This window comes from Megachile rotundata, chromosome 4 (genome assembly GCF_050947335.1).
Source record: "Megachile rotundata isolate GNS110a chromosome 4, iyMegRotu1, whole genome shotgun sequence".
Lineage (NCBI taxonomy): Eukaryota > Metazoa > Arthropoda > Insecta > Hymenoptera > Megachilidae > Megachile > Megachile rotundata.
The window spans coordinates 8,882,058-8,906,703 of NC_134986.1; the positions used below are offsets into that span (position 1 = coordinate 8,882,058).

The window sequence follows — 24,646 nt, forward strand, 5'->3', positions numbered from 1 at the left end:
AATTTTGAAGGTAAAGCCGGTTAGCTTCGTTCCCGTTCCATTTGCAACGTTCTGCATTTTCTCATCCGATTGCAGAGCAAGATGAACGAGTTTCATCAAGAATTAGTCTCCGTTGCAATTTGTTGCCGCGAAAAACTGTCTGAAACGGGCAACGAGAAAAACACCCAATCTTGCGGTTGAAGATAGGAAAATATACGGTTTTTGCGTCTCGACATTTTTCCAATTACTGTATCCCTTGAAATTAAGCTCTTCAAAGCTCGAACGATATTGTTCGTACTTTTCTTTTCGCGATGAACACACGAAACTGCTCCTAATTAGAGAAAATTCCAAGTTGGTAGTTCGAAGTTGTCCCGGAATTTTGTTGTACTGAAAAGTTTATTCGAACAATTTTTTATATCGAAGAATTTTCTCTAGAATTTCAAATAAACAACGTAGTTGAAAAATAAAATACGGATAAAATATTCGGTTGGAAATGCATGAATTCTACTTCTTCTTCCGTGGATTTATAAATTTTCGAACAAATCGAATCACGAACTGCTCTCGCCTGTCGAAACGTAAAAGGGATAGGAATCGATTGGATAGAATCACCATATCATTAAACTAAGGAAGAGATTGTCGCTTCCGGGAAAATCTTAAATTCTATTAAAGACAAGCGAGAAAGGTACGGTGAAGTGAAGTCATCTTTTCCGTGATGTACTTTAATATCGAACTCCTTCTACGCCGGATTCGAATTTCCCGGCGTTTTTAAGGAAATTCACTTTTCTTCGCGAATAAGAAGGAAACCAAGTGAAAATTCTGTAAAAATATCGTCTTCATGGCAAGCTGTTTTATTCGACATTGCATCTTCACGGAAAAAGAGTTTATATTCTGTCGATGAAATATCCGTGCTGTTACTTTAAGCGGGATCTTGTTTTATTAATTATGTTAATTAATTTAAAAGCGGAACTTTTGTAATTTTATGATTTAATGTATTTAGATGGATGGGTAGTTCGAGAGCTTGATAGTTGGGTTTATATCGATAGTTTGATAGTTCGATAGTTTGATATATATCGATAGTTCGATAGTTCGGTATATCGATATATCGATATATCGACAGTTCGATAGTTTAATAGTTCCATATATATCGAGAGTTCGATAGTTTGATAGTTTCATATACATATATCGATAGTTCGATAGTCCAATAGCTCGATAGTTTGATCGTTCGATAGTTCCATATGTATCGATAGTTCGACAGTTTGGTAGTTCGATATATCGATAGTTTGATAGTTCGATAGTTTCATATATATCGATAGTTCGATAGTCCAATAGCTCGATACTTTGATCGTTCGATAGTTCCATATGTATCGATAGTTCGATAGTTCGACATGTATCGATAGTTCGATAGTTCAATAACTCTATAACCCGATAATTCGATCATTCAACTTCTTAATTATTTGATTACTCAGCAACTCCCACACTGAACTATCTGATTGTTCAGCTGCCGCACTGCTGAATTATTCACCTAATCAATCATTCGATTTCTTGATTACTCAATTGCTCGACTACGTAATTATTCATCTGTAATCAACTCTTCAACATTGTCACGTTCGACTATTACCCAACTGTTCAAAGACTGAACCGTCCAATTATTCTACTAATATTCGATTATTAACCTTCTCGAAATAACTACTCGTTAACTTCCAATAATCCAAAAGTCGTAAAGAAGTGATCAGAAGCCAGTGGAAAATTCGCGATAAAACTTGGAGTAAAGACACCAGCCGATTACTGGGTGCCGTCACACGCCGGTTGTTTTTGCAAGAGATTGGTTTTCTCGAGTGTTCAGCAACATTCGAACGAGTCCCCGATGACGACCAAGTCGGTAAAATCGAGACGAGAACCGATAAGTTCTTTCGCAGAGTCGAACGAACGCTGACCGAACTGGAAGCGAAACAAGCAATTTCCGGCTCGTCCCCGTCGCCAGCGACGCCCGCGACGCCGACGTAATGGCTCGTTGGACTTCTCGTTACGACGGGAATCTCGTCGTGAAAGGACGCGATGGGAATAGCAGGAAAACGACGGACAACAGAGAAGACTGTTGCGCCAAACTGTCTCTCGTTTTTGCGCCTGCGGATAGATTTCCAGACCGGTGAAATTCGTCTCCAGAGGCGTTTTGGGAAAGATTGATAATCCGTGCAGTTAGATTGACCGTGCACAGATACACCAGGGACGTGCTCTGCCCGATTTAAACGGGGAATTGAATGAGGGCCCATCCGTGACCCGGCACGGTCAATTAATTCGCTCGTGCTGTTGCATTCGAGATACACAAAATTTACCTCGCGAATAATTGGTGGTTATTTATTTACTGATGTTTGCGGTTAACTCGGTTTTTAAACGGTTATCTATTCTGACATTTCTATACTCGGACACTTAGGTACCTTTCTTCAAGTATGTACATATAGTATAGTTGTGCTATATACATATAGTATATAGCTGTTTAATTCTAAGAGTACTCGACTACGTCTGCTATTGAATTTATGTAATTGATGTTCGCGGTTAACTCGGTTTTTCTCTTTATTTAAACAGTCAACTATTCTGACATTTCTATACTTCGTCACTTAAGTACCTTTCTTCAACTATACAATAGCATAGCTCTGCTATATACATATAGTATATGTATAGCTGTTTAATTCTTTGAGTACTCGACTACTGCTATTGAATTTATATAATTGATGTTCGCGGTTAACTCGGTTTTTCTCTTTATTTAAACGGTCAACTATTCTGACATTTCTGTACTTCGTCACTTAGGTACCTTTCTTCAACTATACATATAGCATAGCTGTGCTATATACATATAGTATATAGCTGTTTAATTCTTCAAGTACGCGACTACGTCTGCTATTGAATTAATATAACTGTTTAGTTATTACCACCACACAATAATTTACAGAAACTTCAATGTAATCGTTGACTACAACTGAGCTTAAGATACTAAATTGTAATTCTCTGTCAAAAATGATGTTATCAATTACAACTTTCATCACCGTGACATTTCAGAAGATTATAAATCACCACGCTTGCTGAAATTTACTGCCTAATGAAAAATGATCAAAGGTGCAAGAATGTTAAGACAAAAGTTTAGTAGGTCATCTCGAAGTTACGAGAGTTAATTAATCATCCGTAACAGGATGGATAAAATCTTTTTGCATAGTGGCATCGTTTGTCTGCGTTGACAAGCACTCGCGAACATATTCATTAAGCCTAGAGCAACGGAGTATTTGTCGTGTGTCGCTGATTCAACCAGAACGTAGCATAATAACGTAGGGACCGGGTTCCATCAGGACCCGACGTGTCCTCTCCTCAAGTTCTCGCAATCAACGGAACGAGGAGAATTAACGGGAGGAACGGTGCACGGCTCGTTGACAACGGCGTGATCTGCATCTTGTTTGAGGATGAGCGATCGAACGTTCCGTAAACACACGGAAATTCGCTGGCCGTGCTAACGCATCCCAGTATTCCCTATAATCCATTCGAAAACAGTCAACGTATCTGCGATCGTACTTCGCGATCAATCGAACCGACCCTCCGTTATACGAACGTTCGAAAGAGCGCCCTCCAATCCACTGACCTTCTGCTAATAAAAAAGTTCCTGGACGTGTCTTGCATCCCCGATTTCTTCGGGATGTATGTGGAGCACGTTCGCGACAGCTCCTTGTTGACTTTACAATAGAAGTTCCGTTACATTTGCCTGTTTCGAACTTTTACGATCTTTGGTGATTTTCGGTGGTTTCGAACTTCGGGTGGAGTGATTTAGAACTTCTTTACTGGTTTACATTCTTTAGACACGTCACTTTTGGTGGGGTTGTGTTTTTACATGACCTTGGATGGTTTAATGTTTTTGGGTGATTTAATGTTTCACATGACTTTGGATGGTTTAATGTTTTTACATGTTTTTGGGTGATTTAATTTTTCACATAAGTTTGGGTGGTTTAATATTTTTACATAATTTAGTTTGACCTTTTTACATAATTTAAATAGTATAGGCTTAAACAGTATAGATAACTGATATTTTAATATAAATTCTCTTTTTATAAACAAGAAGTAGTACTTTGAAAAGTAGCACACTTCAATCACACTTTTCATATAAGTCCACTTTATTTACTCTAAACGAATTAAATAAAACAATTCTTGAAGCTCCCTCAATTTGAAATTCTTATCGGAATTCCTATCAGTGTCGATTGAAGCATTGATTGTTGAATTTAAAAAGAAACTGCAAAGAAACTTGCACATATCAGTTAAAGGTCAAGTACCATTCCATCGAATTGGTAAATGCAAATGGTCGTTCTCTTTCGATGTAAACCGTACAATAAAAAACATGCAAATGTAAAAATCAAAAGAATACTTCGTTGGCAACCGCGCAGAAAGATCTTGTATCTAAATAATACGAACAATCGAAGTATCGTCCTATTAAACGCGGAGGAGAGTTAATCGATCAGATTACACAGGCCTATAATTTGCAGTACTGCAATCAACTCGTTTCGTTGGCTTTCAGTACTTAGCCGCTTTTCCGATTGATCGTATATTTGATCAGCTGCAGTAAACGGGGAATAGCGATGCACATATTTACGCGTTTCCGTTTGAAAATCTCGGATGAATCGTCCGAATGTTTGCTACCACGAAAACTAGTAACGTTTCAACCAAAAGTGCCAACTTTTTCCGAACTGTAATTTTACGGTAAAAGAATTTTGATGTTGAATTCATTGTAAGAGGTTCTAAATTTGACGTATTTTGTAAGGTACTGCTAGACTATAAGATAGAAGGTATTGGTAAGTTGTGACATATTGTGAATACGATATTGAATTCATTGTAGAAGGTTCTAAATGTAGCATGATTTATAAGGTAGCACTAAACTATAAGATAGAAGGTATTGCTAAGTTGTGACACATTGCGAATACGATATTGAATTCATTGTACAAGGTTCTAAATGTGAAGTATTTTGTAAGGTACTACTAAACTGTAAGATAGGAAGTATTGCTAGGTTGTAACACATCTTGTAAGCTACTATTATAACACATCACATAAGCTGCTGTTGAATTGTAACACATAAGCTACTGCCAGATTGCAATGTCACTTGAACCACAAAATGTAAAACGTCTTATAAGCTACTATTATAATATCTCATAAGCTGCCGGTAAATTGTAACACATAAGCTACTGCCAGATTGTAATGTCACTTGAACCACAAAATGTAAGACATCTTGTAAGCTACTATTATAATATCACATAAGCTGCCAGTAAATTGTAACACATAAGCTACTGCCAGATTGCAATGTCACTTGAACCACAAAATGTAAGACATCTTGTAAGCTACTATTATAATATCTCATAAGCTGCCAGTAAATTGTAACACATAAGCTGCTGCCAGATTGTAATGTCACTTGAACCACAAAATGTAAGACATCTTGTAAGCTACTATTATAACTCATCTCATAAGCTGCTGTTAAATTGTAACACATAAGCTACTGCCAGATTGCAATGTCACATGAACCACAAAATGTAAGACATCTTATTAGCTACTATTATAATATCACATAAACTGCCAGTAAATTATAACACATAAGCTGCTGCCAGATTGTAATGTCACTTGAACCACAAAATGTAAGACATCTTGTAAGCTACTATAACACATCGCATAAGCTGCCGTTAAATTGTAACATACTTTGAAAGCCACTACTATATCTCATAAGCTACCACTAACAATAAGTATCTCATAAGATATCTCATATTACTAAATTATAACGAACCTCGTTACCTCAAAATAACTCATCAAATAAACTACTAAATTGTAACCTAACATAAGAGTGTATTTCAAAAAGCCGGGAGCTTATAGAATTATTTTCAGTGTGGTAAAGAAAAGAGTAATTAGTATCGTCCGTAACAATGGCAGAAAATGAAAACGTATTACTCTGAAGGAGCAGTGTAATGATTTTTGTTACCACGAAGCTCGAAGATAAATCAGGAGAGAAGTGTTTCGTGTTTCGCTCGAAGGAATATGGTGGTTCGAAGAAAAATCGTTGGACGATGGATGCATCTCGTGATCATCGACGAAGAGAAGGGCTTTCCAGTCGATAGAGCAAAGATTTAGGTGAACGCCTCCGAAACCGCTGCCGTTGCCTGCTAAAGGTCTTTAAAAGCTCGCAGTTGTACGGAAACCGGGGAAAAAAGGAAATAAAAGAATGGAGAACGGAGACAGACTGCAATGGCAAGGGAGCAAAAGACGAAGGTTGCTCCGTTCGCGAAAATGGTCTCGGAGTTGGTTTGAAATTAAGATAAGTCGGCAGAAACACGATACTCTAGAAAACTATGCCGACCGATAAATCATTCTACGGAAGTTCGATATTAAATAAGTTTAACCACTAACCATGTCAATTAGATCCCATGAAACTTTCAAGCTCGCCGATCCGCGTCTTTTAATGGACGCTTGAAATTTTTAGATTTTTCGTGATTTAACCTCGCGAGCATCCGTTCGTGCTTTAATATTTAAAATTCTCCTTTTGAAAACGCAAATTGATGTAAATGCGAAGTGGATATCTGGGTATTCGTAAAAATTCCTCGGGATATTAAAATATTTAATATTTAGATTTGCAATATGATGTAGGCAAGCTTAATAATTTTATTAATCAAATTAAAATCACAAGTTAATACAAAAATAACCTGATTGTCTACCTCATGCCTTTAATATTAAAAAATGAAACATTTGCTGAAGTGTGATGTTGAGGTTATGTTAGGTGCGATCCCTACTTTATTCACCTTTAAAATCCTACATAAAAATTTCTCCCAACATACTATTATAAAATTCTAAATATTTGTCCAAATGATAGAGAGTTGCTTATCATAGAAGTAAGATTTTCGCGTCTGGAAATATTGAAGAATTCATTACCATCGAGTTATGGCATCCGAAGTGTATCGATGGAACATGTCGAACCGTCTATGGACGTCTGAAGGGTGCTCGACATTTGGAGTTCGCTGGATTTTTCAAGTAAAAAAGGCGGTCAGAATATTCGTATCGTGGTGGTAAAAAATTCCAGCTGGCAAACCTTGGAGAAATACACGGAGAGTAGAAGAGGATATTCAATGTGCCAGGGCTGGATGCGGTTGTCTCTCAAGTGCTCTATTTTACGATCGTTGTAAAAGAACTTTGAACGTATCGGTACACTCGCCACTGGCAACTGTACACCTGATATTATCATAATACACGTTGAAAGCATTGAAAATCTTCGTGCTTTCGATAATATTCGAATAACCAGTGAAATCGGCACTGCCTGTGAAAAACTTGCATTATTAAAATCTCTGTGCAAAGAGCACTCTATGCAATTTAATTTCAGCAATGTCCGAGCCTTTAGGACACCCATCGTTTCGTATAACCTTCATGTTTCATATTTTTATCCTACATCTTTTCTCAATAATTGAATAAATCATAAAAACGAATATAGACAATTTTGAATAGAATTACACGAGACGTATGTTGATAGTTGAGATTCGATTTGCGCGTAATTTGTAAATAAAAAATGACACGTTAATTAGTGTAGCGTGTTGATTAGAACGCGTTGAAAAAGAAGAGGCGAAGAATGAAAGAAAGAAGCTTAACAAGCCAGTGAACTGACTGTAGACTAAAATCACGTAAAAATAATTTGTTTTTCTCTCGTTAGCTCCTCTCGCGTTCCGCGCTAATTAATAACTCCGAATACACATCGCGATTCTTTCCGCGTTGATTTTCACTCCGAGTGCGGCGCGTGATTAATTATAAAAAAGTTGCGGATTAAAATAGTTCGGCTAGCGTTTTCGCAGCCGTGGAGAATATTAATAACCGAAAAAACGATGACGAGGCCGGAAAATTCGGGACACGGTTTCGATTCGCGATAACGTTGTCTCTCTGAAGCTCTATACTTAAGTCTAACCCGGTTTCCCAACGCTCGAAGAGGATCGCGGCAATTAGGCGAGAATCGTCGAGCCGGAGCTTCAACTGCCTTGAAATTAATCCTTCGGGATATAATATGCCTCCTTCTACCCACAACTATACGTCTAACGACTGAATTTTTACTCGTAAAATGCACGAATATATTTTAAGATATCTACAATTTTCTTGATCTGATTTCCTGCTTATTCTCTTAATTAACATTGCTTTATCGCTGTTAAACGTAATTAATTTTGACATTATTCTCGAGATTCTTGTTTTTAATGAACAATGAAAATTGTTTAAGGCTGGTCAAACTGATCTCAGTTTTTATTTTGCATGTTATTGTCATACCTTTTAAAAAATATTTTGTTGAGATGAAGAATGGTATACTTTAACTTAAAATTGAATATTAACTAATAACTTCCTTAATAATCACCTAAAGCACTAACACGTCTGACTACATATATCCATTTCCACTTATATCATCTCTTCAAAACATCGCATAAAAATAACATATCAACTCTTTAAATAAATACAAAAATGTGTATGATACCTATATCACGTCCTTTGTGCTATTTAATCATTTTCATGCTAGAATATAAAAGAATCTTTGAAGATTGAACAGCCTTCGATTTCTATGAAGGCTTTTAGTTAACCATAAAAATGCATCCGCAGGTCGCATTATGAGCTTCAATCTCGATTCGATGTATGTGTGCACATGTACTGTTTTTCTGGGTTTCTTTAAATCGGAGAGACAATTTTTCTTCAAGAAGCCACTGTTTCTTCGAGAATAAACGACAGGCAATATTGTACCTTTCTGCAGCCAATGCAACCGTTGTAATTTATCCCAACAACGTTCTTGTGATTTCTTTCGACTGAAGTCCGCGGTATTTCTCTTTTCTCGTTGCACTTTCGACGTTATTCCATTTAGAAAACGAACTTATCGTACCCTCTACAACTTTTCTTCTAACGCTTGTTAGAAAACTTATTGCTACTTAAAGTAATTCATAAATGTGTCTCATGCTACACTTTGTATTTATTTTTAATTATTTTTAATTCGAATATGAAAAGATTAAGAAGGAAAAATCAACCATCTCACTTTTCTACTATTGATATTATTTTTTTATATTAATTTTATATTTTAATTCTATTGCATTTATTTTTGTAATATATTTTTAACATCTCCTCAAAAATTACATACACATCATACGTATATCTAAAATTATAAATCGATGATATTACCCTTAACAGATCACCGAAAAGCACATAACAGCGATTACTAAATAACCACAAGAAAATAATTATAAAATGAACGTCTATCATCGAAACACTCTATATAAAAAATAGATAAATAATAAATTAGAAGAAGAGTGATCTTAAAAGCAGAATGGTGGGAAAGAAGGGAAAAAACGCGTGCCGCTTCGACGACGGTTTCCGTGGCGGAAGTTCGCGCTACGATAATGGTAACAGATGCCATTTCTACCGGCTGCACCACCGGAAATGCAAGAGCTCGTGCACGCTGGTATAAATCACGAATGCACCGGTGGCACACGCATTACCTGCTCGCTGGTTTATGCATCTTGCTTTATTCAGCAGGGACCGTTGCCACGGGATAATATCACGACGATACTCGATTCCGATTGAAGTCGATATCGCTCGAAAATCGATTGCTGATTTCGCTCTTTATTGAATAATTTAGATGCTGGGAATCGGGACTGATATTTCAGACAGGTACTTCTTAACGCCCTCATGATCAAGTCTGATCACTTGGTTTCACTTCAACATTTTAATCTTTTTCGTTTCACTTTTTATTAAATTATTGTTCTATATTATTCTATTAACGATAGCTTTATGAATGTTCAATAAACTTCCTTTTATATTGGAAATAAAATATAAGGAGTAAATAAAGAATGAAATATCAATTCATTTATACTATCCTTCCATAAAAATTGTTTCAGCAAAAGCATCTTAATTTCTGTAATTTAAGAAATCTCAAATGTACAGTTACAACAAAATTACGATTTTGTTAAAAAACCTAGCATTAATTCTTTAGGAAACAAATTCAATAGTAATGTCGTCCAAAACTTGATTTTATAATATTTAACTCCTTCGACAATGATTATTTGTTTAAAATACAGCTGCACAATGTGTAATTTCATCGGTACAATAAAAGAAAGTTACTTCTGTGAACAGATATTCGAAGCGCCCGCTTGACCTACAAGTGCGCATGCGCGTGAAAGACTGACTGTAGGCGCGCTATACGAACTGACTTATACATAACAAAGTTATCCATGCGAATCATAATATAACGTGTTGTACATTTACTTTATTCAGTAACATTTCTATAACGTTTAGGCTTACATCGCAGCTTTTTGGGGATTGAATCGATAACAATATCGTTAGTAATAGCAGAATTTCATCCACTATCCAGAGAATTTCTCTAGCGAGGCAAACCGCAACGAACCTGTTCCGGGTTTCCGTAGCCGAGTCCTGGATTTCCATTATAATTTGTAACTTCCAGCTCTGTGCTAACATTCCAATGGAATATTAACCTTTCGCGACTCTTAGCGATGATTAATAGCGTACAGGTCTCCCCCCACGCACGACACGTACGTTCGTGCCTTTCGCACAAAAGAAAATTAAAAATGCCGGGAGAACGTCGATTCGATGAATCATGAACCGACTTATTCTCTGAAACGTGCCATGCATTCAGTTATTTTTTCGCCATTCTTCAAAAAAAAAAACGATGAAATATTAACGCGTCAAAACGTTGAACGCGTTCTTTCACCGTGAAAAACGACGAAAATGAATTATTATCGGAAACGCTAGTTTCCTTCATTTTCTTTTTTCGTTCTTTTTTATCTTCGTTCTTGTATGCAACATCCATCAGGCATTACCATCAGAGTTGTAACGAGAAGCATTTTTGGCTGGCAGTTTTAATGATATTAATTTTGATGGAGCCGAGTTAATTTCTACCCAAATTCGCGAGAGGTTTAATTAAAATTCGAGTAATTTTTGTGTGTTAAATAATATTTATCGAAGCGTTTCGCAAACTGGAATTTTTTATCGATTACCGTGGATCGAATATATGATATATTGTGATTTATAAATAACATTTTATCAGTTCAATTTATTGAGATATTTATATTGATGTGAGTGCAAACATATTTTGTATTCAACTGTGAAAAATGGAGGAAGTCTGACGGATTTTTAATTTAATATTGTGAAAGTTATGTACATTTGTTAAACGATTCCTCATAGATATATTTACTAATGTACACCCTAATAAATTTATTATTTCTCAAAAAGTATTCCTTACAAAAAATAGATATGTGCAATGACGTATTTCACTTCATACCAAAATCTAAAAATGCAGGAAAAAGTCAAAAGCAAATTTTTCAATGCAATAAAAATTCTACGATTTTACTGAAATCGTTTTTAAAGGAAAATCAAATTTTTCGCATGTCTACGTATTTTTATTAGCTTCATTACGAGCGAGTTATGCGACGTCGGATTCCAAGGAAAAGAGTTTCCGGAGAATGAAAGTCCTCCCTCTTGTACCTGTCACGTTAAATTAAAACTTCAAAATGTCCCTAGGCTACCGGGTCACATTTCACTAGCACCCGACAACGATATCCACATTTTCAATACTTATAAAATACCTGACTTCTTTCAAACTTTTAACACGATGTAATACATGAAAAAATGCGGAGGTAGCTATTAAAAAATTTTCATAATTGACGAAAAACATGCAGCTGATAAATGTCAATATTAAATGAAATTTTATTAAACTCGAACGAACATTCGATACGTTCGCCTTTTATTTATTGGAAATCGTCCGTATCGAAGGGGTGAGAACAACCCTTGAAATTGGGGTCAAAAAACATTCATACATATTTGTCGATATATCTGGAAAGCTGTTGTTCACCGGAAAAAGTGTAAATACGCGATTTGCCTATTTTTAATATCGAATTTGTTTGCGTGATAGGGTCAAATCTTTTCGAATTGATCTAACAAAATAATCAATTTACATATCAACTCACCTTCAGAAAATAACTCTAAGAAAATATTGTCTACTGCAAAAAAGTATGATCTCTATTTTAAAAATATAAATTCCCATATCATAAAAAATTGCATAGATGTGAATATTCCTGGCCCAAATTCCAAAAAGGTCCAATTTTAATAAATCCCATCCCAATAAATCCCCGGAGTTTCATAAAGCGGACACCGGAAGAGCGACGATATTTCTTGGGCAAGTAACATTCCGAACGTCTCACGCTATCGGAATTGCCTAATTTCCGAATTTGCACCGCGAAGTGATTTCAGGGACGATTAATCGCTCGGACAAAAGCTTGAGGGACAAAGGACTCTTCTGTCTCATAATTCAATCCCCTTATTGTTCTGCGCGAGTTATCCCACGTGTCATCCTTCAACGCGGGACCACACGGTCGGACAATGGCCGAGGATTCGGCATTAAAGAGCCCCGGCTTCCGGTCAAACATTACTCAACCAGCCACGGCCAATTGCTTGGCAAACAACCTTCGGCTCTTCTACGGACTTTCTTCGAGCAATTAGTTTCTGCGACTGACGCTCTCTTCTTTCGCTTCCCACACGTTTCTTCGAGCCATCTCCTTTTTTGCAACCCTCACGGCTTCGTTGGTTTTGCGATTGTGAACGGAAAGATTGATAGTTGCTTAGCTAAGAAAAATGTCTCGGGTCGAACGGCCGAATATATTTGCAAAAAAACGAAATTGATCGGGGCTATTGTACTCCATCAATTTCGGGATCATACACGTCTCGTTGGATCAATCTTTACAGGAGATCAATTGCTACTTTTTCATCTCTTATTCTAGATTATATTCTCTTGTCGTTCTAGATTTATACTTTAATCTTTTTTAAGTCTAAATTTTCTTTACGGATGTTTTACACTTGTTTCTTTTAGACAGAATCATCTAGTAGCACCATGGTTTTGTATTATTAACCCTTTGCACTATTTTAACGAGGCTGACTCGTGACGCACTCTTACCTCGGCCGTGATCAATTTTACTCAAATTTTTAATATGCCTCAATTTGGAGTGCAAGTCCAATTATAATTTGCATAGACAACGTTTAAATAATAACATATTGACATAACATTTTAATTTTTTTTGTCTGTTTCAATATTGTAGCTGTAGTCAGTTCTGACTGACGCACCTGACAAATAAGTCTTAGTGCAAGGGGTTAATAGAATGAAAGTAATTTTCAGAAGTATTGAAAGATTATTGATATTTATGATTAAGGACATTTTTTATAAGAATGATAATTTTAACATAGGGTTCATACAAGATATCTTTCGTTGCTTATATGGTACAACGAATTTGACCTTGGGTACCACGATCAAGGTCAAACTGATTTTTCTCGATGATTTTCAGAGACGTTTATAAAAGACTCTCTCTAAATGATCACACAATACAATCAAAAAATTTGAACTTACATACCAAACCTAAAGTCAAAGTAATTTTTCTCGACGATTTTCAAAGGCGTCCATAAAAGACTCTCTCTAAATGATCATACAATACAATCAAAAAATTTGAACTTATATACCAAACCTAAAGTCAAAGTAATTTTTCTCGACGATTTTCAAAGGCGTCCATACAAGACTCTCTCTAAATGATCATACGATACAATTAAAAAATTTGAACTTACATACCAAACTTAAAGTCAAAGTAATTTTTCTCGACGATTTTCAAAGGCGTCCATAAAAGACTTTCTCTAAATGATCATACGATACAATTAAAAAATTTGAACTTACATACCATACCTAAAGTCAAAGTAATTTTTCTCGACGATTTTCAAAGGCGTCCATAAAAGACTCTCTCTAAATGATCATACAATACAATCAAAAAATTTGAACTTACATACCAAACTTAAAATCAAAGTAATTTTTCTCGACGATTCACAAAGGCGTTCACTTACTTTATCACCCTGTTGACGTGTATAATAACGTTATCCCTGAATCTGACTCTTCACGGTCTTAATCCGGCGCTGGTTTAGCAGATACATGCACACGGAAGCAGATTAATCGTCCGGATGTATCTGTTACGTGTTACGATAATTCTCAACAAAATATCCTACCGCTGCGCGCGTTGTTGAGTAATTACACGCGGTCGAACTGCGTTAATTCTCTTTGATATATTTCCTACTTTAGCCGTTCGAGCAAACACGAAACGGGTATATGAAACAATACCTATGTGAGCGAACTAGATATATGAACGAACAAAAGTCTTTGACATTGTTAAAAGCTCGGAAATCCCTGTCATTATTAACCCTTTTCACCCGAAGGCATCTGCTGTTGGCAGATAGCAAGTTTAAAACCTTTTAGTTGAAAAGTTTCGTGAATTCTTTTGAAGCGTGCTTCGAAATTCTTTTTGAACTTCGTTGGCTATTTCAGTATTATTAATTTTTAGTATTTCGACGTATAATACAGCTTTATAATAATAATTTAGCGAGAAAATATCTGCTTTGTTGCGTTAAATAAAATGAACGCCTTTTGAGAGTTGAACCGTAAAACAGAGAAATACGTTTTTATGTTGTATAATAACTTGAGTAAAATTTACGCCTGGTTATTTCAGATTCATTGTACGAGCATGTATCAATTAGCTGAGCCGATGTATATTTAATTGAATCGGGTCGCTGATAACGTTAACGCGACGCAAGTTAATTAAGCGAAACAAAGTAACGTGACCTTAATAGATCAAAGAGTAATTAGACGCATGAGAAAATCGCGTTATCACGCTTTCGTTCTCGCCGTGTTTCGGCAGATTTTTGCGAACGAATAAATTCGTTCGATAATTTCGAGATCGCGATCAAATTCGATAATCGTTATTTTTCTTGGAAAGTGTTCGAGCTTCTGAGGAACATAATGTTCCCTGGAACGAGAAGAACGGTAGCTTATCTGGAGAACAAGGTTCGTAACACGATTCCCCAAGAGGCAATAGCAAACGTTAAACGAGGGTTAGAATCGTCGTTCAACCGATCAAATAGATTCGAAGCAAAGGAGCTCGTACAAAGGAACGATTTCGCCCTCGTAACCACCACAGAATCACTGCAGCTAACGAACCTGGAAATCGATGACACGATAATCCTCGCGGAACTCGCGTTAATTAGCCTGTGTAATTGAATATCGTTCGCTGCTCGCGATGGAGCAAGGGTTGATTTACGGTGGATCAACTGTTGCTCTGCCGATTAATTTGCGTTCTTCAGAAATTTCTTTTCCATCGTCGCTTTTGACGTTCTTAATTAACTCATAATACGAAGCTAATTTTGTTCCCGTTGTTATTGCAACTTGAACACGAGACACCGCGTGAGCGGTATATTTTTATACTAAATATTAATTAGAGAGCTGTGTGTTTTTAGTTATCAGCCTGCTGCGAGATTGATTAAATTGGATTTACATCGATTGTTCTGTTGGGAGCTTCCGGATTTAATTGGATTTTATTTTATCGAATATTTCATCTCGCTATTTAATTTATTATTGATTAATAACAGCGTGACGTCTGATCTTCTATTTCGTATCGGGAATTTATTATGAACGTTATTCATTATGTAAATGTACAGCGTTTCAACTATTTTTCTTACGGTACAACCTGGCTACTGGACATAATTGATACGTAATTGTAACGTCGGAATTTTGAAAGATACGAGAATAAAAGAGTGGAAATTTCAAAGTCAAACAAGTAAAAACGCCGGGGTCAATTAGCAACGATTACTACGACAGCCTAGCTTGTCGGTAAACGAGGAGAAAAATCACTCTGGTGATCTTCCAACATCCCACACCGGCTTCATGGTAATTTATGCAGCCAACTAATTACCGCAATTTCCATTCCTCGTCCTGGAGACGATATTTCAATGCGCTTTCGTGATCCTGCCCGAAAGAATTTAGTCCTCCTTTCTTTCCTTCCTGGCCGAAGGATAACGTCGGAGTAACCTTCTTTACGATTTAAAAGAGGGCGAATCGGGGTCTTTGAGGGAAAATTTATTCCAGCTACGATGAAATGTTGGTCCGTGGATGGATTCACTTCGCACAAACCCTATTTCGATGGTTAAAATCTACGAGGCTCACGGCTGTTTCCATCGAAAATGGAAATCAAAGGTGTTACATATTCATGGACCGTTCGATGTTGGTCCCTGTAAATACGCGCCCTCTTTTTAACCCTTCGTACGTGATTCTTTTTCCTTTCAACATTGTAGCTATTCAGTGACGAACAATGCTTTCGTTTAATATTGATATCGAGCACTTTTCTTTTGACTCTCTTTGATGGAACACTCTATTCATTTGACATTCGAAATAAAAATTATAACGATTACAAAGTCCAATGGAAAATAGGATCTGTATTGCTTTTATATCACCGCGTTTGGAATCGCAACTGGTGGAACATTCAGGTATCTGCGCGTTAAATATTCGCACGTTAGAAATTTGACCGTTAGATACTTGACCGTTAGATATCGACAGACCAGATAAACGTCCACCAGGTAAAGTTAGTTCATCAGGCAATATTTTTGAGTTTAAACTAAAATTGTCAAACAAAAGATTGAAGTTTATTTAATTCTGTAATTTTAATATCCTCTCCATAAAAGGATTGCTATCAATGATAAGTTCTTACACACACAGGATTTTCCAAGACTTGTAGTATCATCTGCATAATAAAATTTCACCTCCGGTAAGATCCATAAATCTCCCATTTTCTCTTGTCTCTCTTTCCCACTTATGTAACGCAGTTTCCGGAGTAGATACATTAAACGCAAAAAAATTCGCACGCTTTCAGAATTCTTCTGGCAGTCCGCCCAACGTTATCGCACTAACGTTTTTGATCGTGCAAGAACTCATTTCGCTAACCATTAAGTGGTTGTCAGGGATGTTTAAATCATGTTCACTTCGATTACCCTCTTGAACGAACAAGAGTAGAAACGGAATGAGTAATGACCACCCTTGACGTACGTAATGGGGTGTTTTATTTATACCCTTCCTAAACTTTAAACATTATTTTCCCGATATTCACCTAATTTCAGTTAAAGCTATTTATATAATTCGTATCGTAATACAAATTCATTCGGTAACGAAGAGTTTACTACCCGAACGCCTCAAATATTCCAAGGCGCACATGCGAACAGCGAAAAAAGAAGAGCTAATATCCCGGTGTCAACTCACCGACGAGGCAAGCTACTCCTTCGAGACTCGAAGAGGTAGAAGTTCGAAAACTCGTGCTCTGCTCGTGAACTCGTGTCTCGACAAATATTTGACCCGATCCGACCGATGCTAATACGGCAAAAGTCTCCGGGGACTGGGTAGAAGTCGCTAGTGAAGCAACGTTCACGCTCCGAGACGTAAAAGCGAAGTGTGGACAGCTCCAAGAGTCCGGGGGGTTTGTATTCGCCCGTCGATCGGGAACTAGTTCCACGACGATTACGTGCGAGAGAAACTTGCTCGACAAGAAACTTTTCGCCCCGATCGAATTTGACTTTGTCAATGCCACGAGTTTGTACACGATTCGTCCGATCGTTGTTCCCCCTTCCTCTCCAATTTCTTGCTGAAATATTGCTGACGACTAATTCGTAGCCACCAAACAAGATTGCAAGATGATACAGCCAATTGACCGAGTTAGGATTAATATTATTTGTGTTGCTGTTTTTGCTATTGCTACTGTTTTGGATGTTGCTGTTGCTTTTGTCATTGTCGCAGCTGATATTGTTGATATTGCTAATATTGCTGTTGTTGCTGATATTTCTAATATTGCTGATTTACTAATGTTGCTGATCAATGTTACTGTTTTTCTTCATGTAGTCATATCATTGCTGCTGTTTTTCTTCATGCTGACGTTGCTGATGTTGCTGATCAACGTTGCTGTTTTGCTTCATGCTGATGTTGCTGATGTTGCTGATGTTGCTGATCAACGTTGCTGTTTTTCTTCATGCTAATGTTGCTAATGTTGCTGATCAACGTTGCTGTTTTTCTTCATGTAGTCCTTGTTATCATTGCTGCTGTTCTTCATGTAGTTCTTATTATTGTTGTCACTATAGTTGTTTGTATTATTATTGTTGCTGTTGCTGTTCCCCTTTGTATTCTTGTCCCTCTTTACTGTCGAAGAATTTTCAATTTTCATGGAGCTTTTTAAGGCAGCCTCCATGGGGGTTGACTTTTTATTCCATTTGCAGGGAGTAGAATCGAGTACCGTGTCTTCGTTCGTATTCATTTATTGGAGCCTGGCCAAACTATTACGTTATACACGGTGAATAGAGTAAATTGTTCGACCAGCTTTCCCTTGCTGAAGCTTTTTCAACCGGCGAAGTAGATTAGTCTGTTAGGTAGAAGCTCTCGTTCCATGTTATTTTTCAAGCTGTCGTTGCTGCGCCGTTAATTAACAAAATATTCACCACTACCCCGAGTTAGCCTTCCCTTTCAATGCCACCACTTCGGTCAGCTTCCTCTTATTAAATCGCTCACTCTTTGTATCCTTGCGAGGCTAACAATTTCGACAGGGGTCCAAGATACTGACGGTATATCGTAAAATAGTTACGCATCTCCTTCGAAAAATAAAAGCGAAACAAACTGTAATCAAAATTGTACAATAAATTCAACTTCCTTGTAATGAATAGCGTTTGCTATTCAAAGTGATTTAAAATATAAACCAGTTTCGAGTATTAAGTGACACGAAGTTATGGGAGCAAAGTGGATTTGGAGCAAGAAAAAAGTGTCAAGGTCCATGCACAAGAGCTACAGGGTGTTCAAAGGATTGATTCAGTGGTACAAAGTTGACCCGGCAACGGTGTGAACAGTTAACCAGGTCAATAACTCTGATAAAGTCTTATCAAAGACACCGATCGCCCTTTGAACTCACGAAAACCCCGAAACACATCGATGTTATTTTTCTGGCAAAAGTACCGGTTCAAAGAGGCGCCGCGCATTTTCTATTTATATCCAGGGCGAACCACGTGGGCGAATGCATTGTTTAATCACAGTCGATTAAACGGCAGAGACCATCCCCTCGAGGTAGGGCCAATGTCCTTAATGAATCGATTTGGACACGGCCGCGATCATTAATCTATCGGATTCACTCGCGAGCGAGTCTCGAAAGCTAGGATCGATCGAACTGCATCGTCCACGCTCCTGTAATTAACGCGATGTACCTTCGAGAGGGTCATACAGGATACTCGACTCGCGCGATTCCTTTATGAGCAAACATCGTGTGAATTAGCGAGCCAATTATGGCGTACGAACCTTGTTCATCGTTATGCTATTGACACTAGATTCGCACACAACTTGAGTGAATTCTGGGCCAAGGCAATGTTTGGAGAACTCGGGGCATTTCGAAATTGCAGATGCACGATACATAGCTCTAATTTCGTAGATTGATGACTTCGTCTAATATTATTGATATTTTATTAGAAATTTAATTTTAGAAATTTTATTTTAATTTTCTTTGTCACAAATATTCAAACTTTCATGCTTGTAAATTGTTGACTTATTAGTCAAGAATATACAGGAGTTTAAATATTATTACTCAATAAATATTTACTCAAATAGTTGCAGAAGTTTTTAAATCATTACACTTTAAGATTACGAAGTTCTCAGATAAACAGACTTCTGTATCTGCAAATTACTATGTTCTCAAATTCTAAAATCCCTAAAGCTTTACATCTACAAAGCTCCATAACCTCAAATTCCTGCGACCACTAATCTCTCCGCCCCTAAATCTCTACGTCCTCAAATCTTTACGTTTACAAATCCATATATCCACAAATGTTTACGTGTTCAAATCCCTATGTCTCCAAATTCCTAGGTTTCCAACTTGCTATGTCCACAAGTCGCTACTTACCTAAATCCTTATGTCCACAAATCTCTGCATTGCCAAATCTCTACATCCCAAAATCACCACGTCCCAAATATCCTACATCCCCAAATTGTTATATTCCCCAATCCCTGCATCTCTAAATTCCCATGTCCCCAAATTCTGTATCACGAAAAACCCAATCCTCCAACTTCCCAAATCCAAAAATTAGACAAAACCTCAAATTTCTAAATATTAAACACCCTAAACTTGCATCCATAATTATTCACAAATTAGCCTTCTAAGAATCCGCAAATGAAATATGAAATGTCTATAATTTCCGAACTTGATTTGACAGGTTTCGCAGGCACGCACTAGTCATAGAGCACTCGTGAACTCTACTTTTGAACTCACTGAAAAGTGCATATCAACGCTCCCACTCTGTGAAGCTCTATAGAAGTACTATACTGACCCTCTTCAGGGTCCCCGTAATTGAGTTTCTTTGACCTCTGTAACACAAATACGACCGTGTATTCATGAAACACTTATGAAACCTACTCTTTGACTCGAAAACATGAATAAAGGACAAGCTTGTACAGTGAAACTAGAAGGTTCTAACAACAAAATCGTATGGTATCTACAACCTTCTCAGGCACGAGTGTACTCGCACGAATTTATAGAGTACTCATAAACGCTATCTTTTGTCTTCGGAAGGATGACCACTTAACTTTATGAAATCTTCTATGGACAACAAAGTCATCGACTGTCTCTATAACCTTCACCTTAATACGAGTGCATTCATAAAATACGAAACGTACCCTTTTCAAAACGTAAACGACCACTTAACCTTATGAAACTTTACAACTTTCGAGGAGGTTCCACGTAAGCTTCTGATACGACTGTGCCTATGTGTGTTTAACATTCATGAAGCGTGTCCTTTGTCGTCAAAACGTTTGTGGACTATCACCTAACCTTACAAATCTTTGATGAAACCTTCTCTGAACGACGAAAACGTAGACTAACGTCAGCTTCACCTTGACTGATGTATTCAAATGAATTCATAGAACCATAACCTCTGTGCGTTCTGTTTATAGAAGAGGTAGATGTACATTGATTTTTGGTCTATCATGGACAACAAAGCTTAAGATCACTCATATGATCTTCATTGTGGAGGTGTACACATGTGTTCATAGAAGATGTTCATAGAAAAAGATGACCACGTAACTTCGTAAAACCTTGCACATCTCCCATGAACAACAAAGGATGTCTATAACCTTCACCCTAATACAGGTGCACTCACATGAATTTGCAGGACACTCATAAACTGTATGCATTTCCTTCATATGATCTTCATTGTGGAGGTGTACACATGTGTTCATAGGTGTTGATAGAAGAAGATGACCACGTAACTTCGTAAAACCTTGCACATCTCCCATGAACAACAAAGGATGTCTATAACCTTCACCCTAATACAGGTGTACTCACATGAATTTGCAGGACACTCATAAACTGTATGCATTTCCTTCATAGAAGAAGTGGATGACCACCTGTCTTTATAAATTCTTGCTGAAGTCTTCTTTGAAGAACAAAGCTAAAACTACCCCTATGGTCTTCACCATATACAGATATACTCACATGCATTTATTCAACATACATACACTGTATTTTCTGTATTTAAGAAATTAATAGATGAGCACCTAATTTTATGAAACCTTGCTAGAGTCTTCCATGAAGAGTAAAACTAAAAACCACCCCTAATAACTTTCACCATAGCACAGGTATACTCACATGCATTCAACATACCTAAACCATAAGCAATACCTCCAAAAACTAGTAGATGACCACCTAACTATATGAATTCTTGCTAGAGTCTATCATGATGAACAAAGCTAAAAAGTACCCCTAATAATCTTCACCTTAACACAAGTATACTCACATGCATTCTAAATCATAACCCATATGTTCAAAAACTAGTAGATGAACACCTAACTATATGAATCCTTGTTAGAGTCTATCATGATGAACAAAGCTAAAAACTACCCCTAATAACCTTCACCTTAACACAGATATACTCGCATGCATTCAATCTAAACCATAACCCATACCTTCAAAAACTAGTAGATGACCACCTGACTATATGAAACCTTGCTAAAGTCCATCATGACGAACAAAGCTAAAAACTACCCCTAATAACCTTCACCCTAACACAGATATACTCGCATGCATTCAATCTAAACCATAACCCATACCTTCAAAAACTAGTAGATGACCACCTGACTATATGAATTCTTGCTAGAGTCTATCATGATGAACAAAGCTAAAAAGTACCCCTAATAATCTTCACCTTAACACAAGTATACTCACATGCATTCTAAATCATAACCCGTATGTTCAAAAACTAGTAGATGAACACCTGACTATATGAAACCTTGCTAAAGTCTATCATGATGAACAAAGCTAAAAACTACCCCTAATAACCTTCACCCTAACACAGATATACTCACATGCATTCAACCTAAACTGTAATCCATACCTTCAAAAACTAGTACATATCCACCTATATGAAACCTTGCTACTTTTCAACAAAAAATCCAAATCCCATAACCTTCACCCTACAACAAGTGCACCAGTAAAACGAAGCCCTCCAAATAAAGATACATAGAGTAAATCCCTAAGAACCTTAGCAGCTGACCAGTTGACTACGAAACCTTGTTAAAGAGCACGACGAGCAGAGTCACAAATCACCCCCATAGTGATCATTTCCCTCATAAAAGGTAGGCCAATAACAAGGCAGTATCGGGCATTAAGATCGATGCGCGATAAAATGAAGCCGTCATGCGCAGACGGTCTCCGTGCTCGCTCGAAGGAAAAAGTATTCTTTGAGAAAGGAAATTCAACTCACCAGACGAGGAACGCTTCATCCTGGACTGGTTGCACGAGTCCCGTAAGCAACGTCGAAAACACGTTCAGCTTCGATCCGTTTCCTGGACACATTTTCCGCTCCCGTAGATACAGATCCACCTTTCCAAGGGAAAAGAACAAAAATTCTATTACGAGACGTGCATATTGAAACGATGACGCGTGAAACGTAAATGGAGCAGCGAGGAATGCGGAGATTCTGAATAGTCTTCTCGGGAATGACAGATCACCGGCCTTTTGTCCGTCGATGATGAAATATGAGTCTGTCAATATTGTTGGACATGGTTTTTTATTTCGAGATTGGATCTTCAAGTTCTTGTGCGAGGAAATTTGCGAAGGAACAATTTTGAAATTCTTAAATTTTGATGTACGTGAATTATATACATATTCTTTAAGTAAATTCTTTAAGACTCTCAAGTTGTCAAACTCTTGGATTTTTTAAAACTTTCAAATCTGTAAAGTTTTTAATTGTCGTGCGAACAAATTGTCGAATTTACAAGTTTACAAATTTTCAAATGCTGATGTAGCTAAATTCCTTACATGTATTATTCTGAAATTATTTCGTGAAACTTTCAGAACCTCAAACATTCGAATTCCTTAAAACTTAAAAATTTTCAAATTCTTCAATTCTCATGTGTTAAAAATGTCGAATCTACAAGTTTTCAATTTCTCAAGCTCAGATATACCCAACTTCCCAAAATTCTCAAATTTTCCAGTGCCCAAACTCTCAAATTCCCAATTTCCCAAAAAACTCGAATTCTCAAACCTCCAAAATCTCCAAATTATCTGACTCCTAGCTTCTGAACCCCCAGAATCCCCAACTTCTCAAATTCCGAGCTTCTCGATCCCTAAAATCCCCAAATTCCCAAACTCTCAACTTCTGAACCCCTCAAAATCTCCAACTTCTTAATTTCCCACCTTCTCAATACTCAAAATCCCCAAATTCCCGAACTCTCAACTTCTCAACCCCCCAAAATCGCCAACTCTCAAATTCCTAGCTCCTCAATCCTCAAAATCCCCAAATTCCCAAACTCTCAACTTCTGAACCCCTCAAAATACCCAACTTCTCAAATTCGCAGCTTCTCAATTCTCAAAATCCCCAAATTCTCAAACTCTCAACCTCTGAACCCCTCAAAATACCCAACTTCTCAAATTCCCAGCTTCTCAATCCCCAAAATCCCCAAAATCCCCAAATTCCCAAACTCTCAACTTCTGAACCCCTCAAAATCCCCAACTTCTCAAATTCCTAGCTTCTCAATCCCCAAAATCCCCAAATTCCTAAACTCTCAACTTCTGAACCCCTCAAAATCCCCAACTTCTCAAATTCCCACCTTCTCAATCCCCAAAATCCCCAAATTCCCAAACTCTCAACTTCTGAACCCCTCAAAATTTCCAACTTCTTAAATTCCCACCTTCTCAATCCCCAAAATCCCCAAATTCCCAAACTTCCAACTTCTGAACCCCCCAAAGTCCTCAACTTCTCAATTTCCCACCTTCTCAACCCCTCGACACCCCACCTTCTCAAATTCACCCTTCAACCTCCTCAAATTCCCCGAAAACACACCAGAGAAGAAAAGTCAATTTTCCAGGCAAATATTTGAACACGATTCTATCTAAGGCACGAAAACACTCGATATTCTAGTATTCATGTTTCAGCAGAACAAGCCTATCCGCAAACGTTCTTCTCGTGTTTCCCGTCAAATATGCGTCGGCCAGCATCGCTTCGATTATGCAAATAATCGGTTGATTGCGCGATTAATCGATACGGGGATCGGCGGAACACGGATTATTTTGCCTCGTCGATGGCCAGTCGTTCGAGGATGCAGAACGCTTATCGGGATACTTAAAAAGTATGCCCATTGTTTCGAAGGACACGAAGCCTGCCTCTAACGGGAACGATCGAATCGGGTCATTGGTGCACCTTTGTCTCGATACCTCGCTGAGAAACTTCACGATCGACTGTTTTATCCCTTTCTTTTTTCCTTTAATTC

The 24,646-nt window shown here is 37.4% G+C and overlaps 1 protein-coding gene across 2 annotated transcripts in view; it reads right to left on the reverse strand.

Moving 5' to 3' along the window:
• The window catches only part of LOC100875210 (monocarboxylate transporter 10), a 137,726-nt gene that overhangs the window by 92,061 nt on the left and 21,019 nt on the right, over positions 1 to 24,646 (reverse strand). For both annotated transcript variants that reach the window (XM_076530500.1, XM_076530499.1), the window contains exon 2: positions 22,639 to 22,757. The gene's annotated coding sequence lies outside the window, so the exon portion shown is untranslated. The remainder of the gene's footprint in view (positions 1 to 22,638; positions 22,758 to 24,646) is intronic.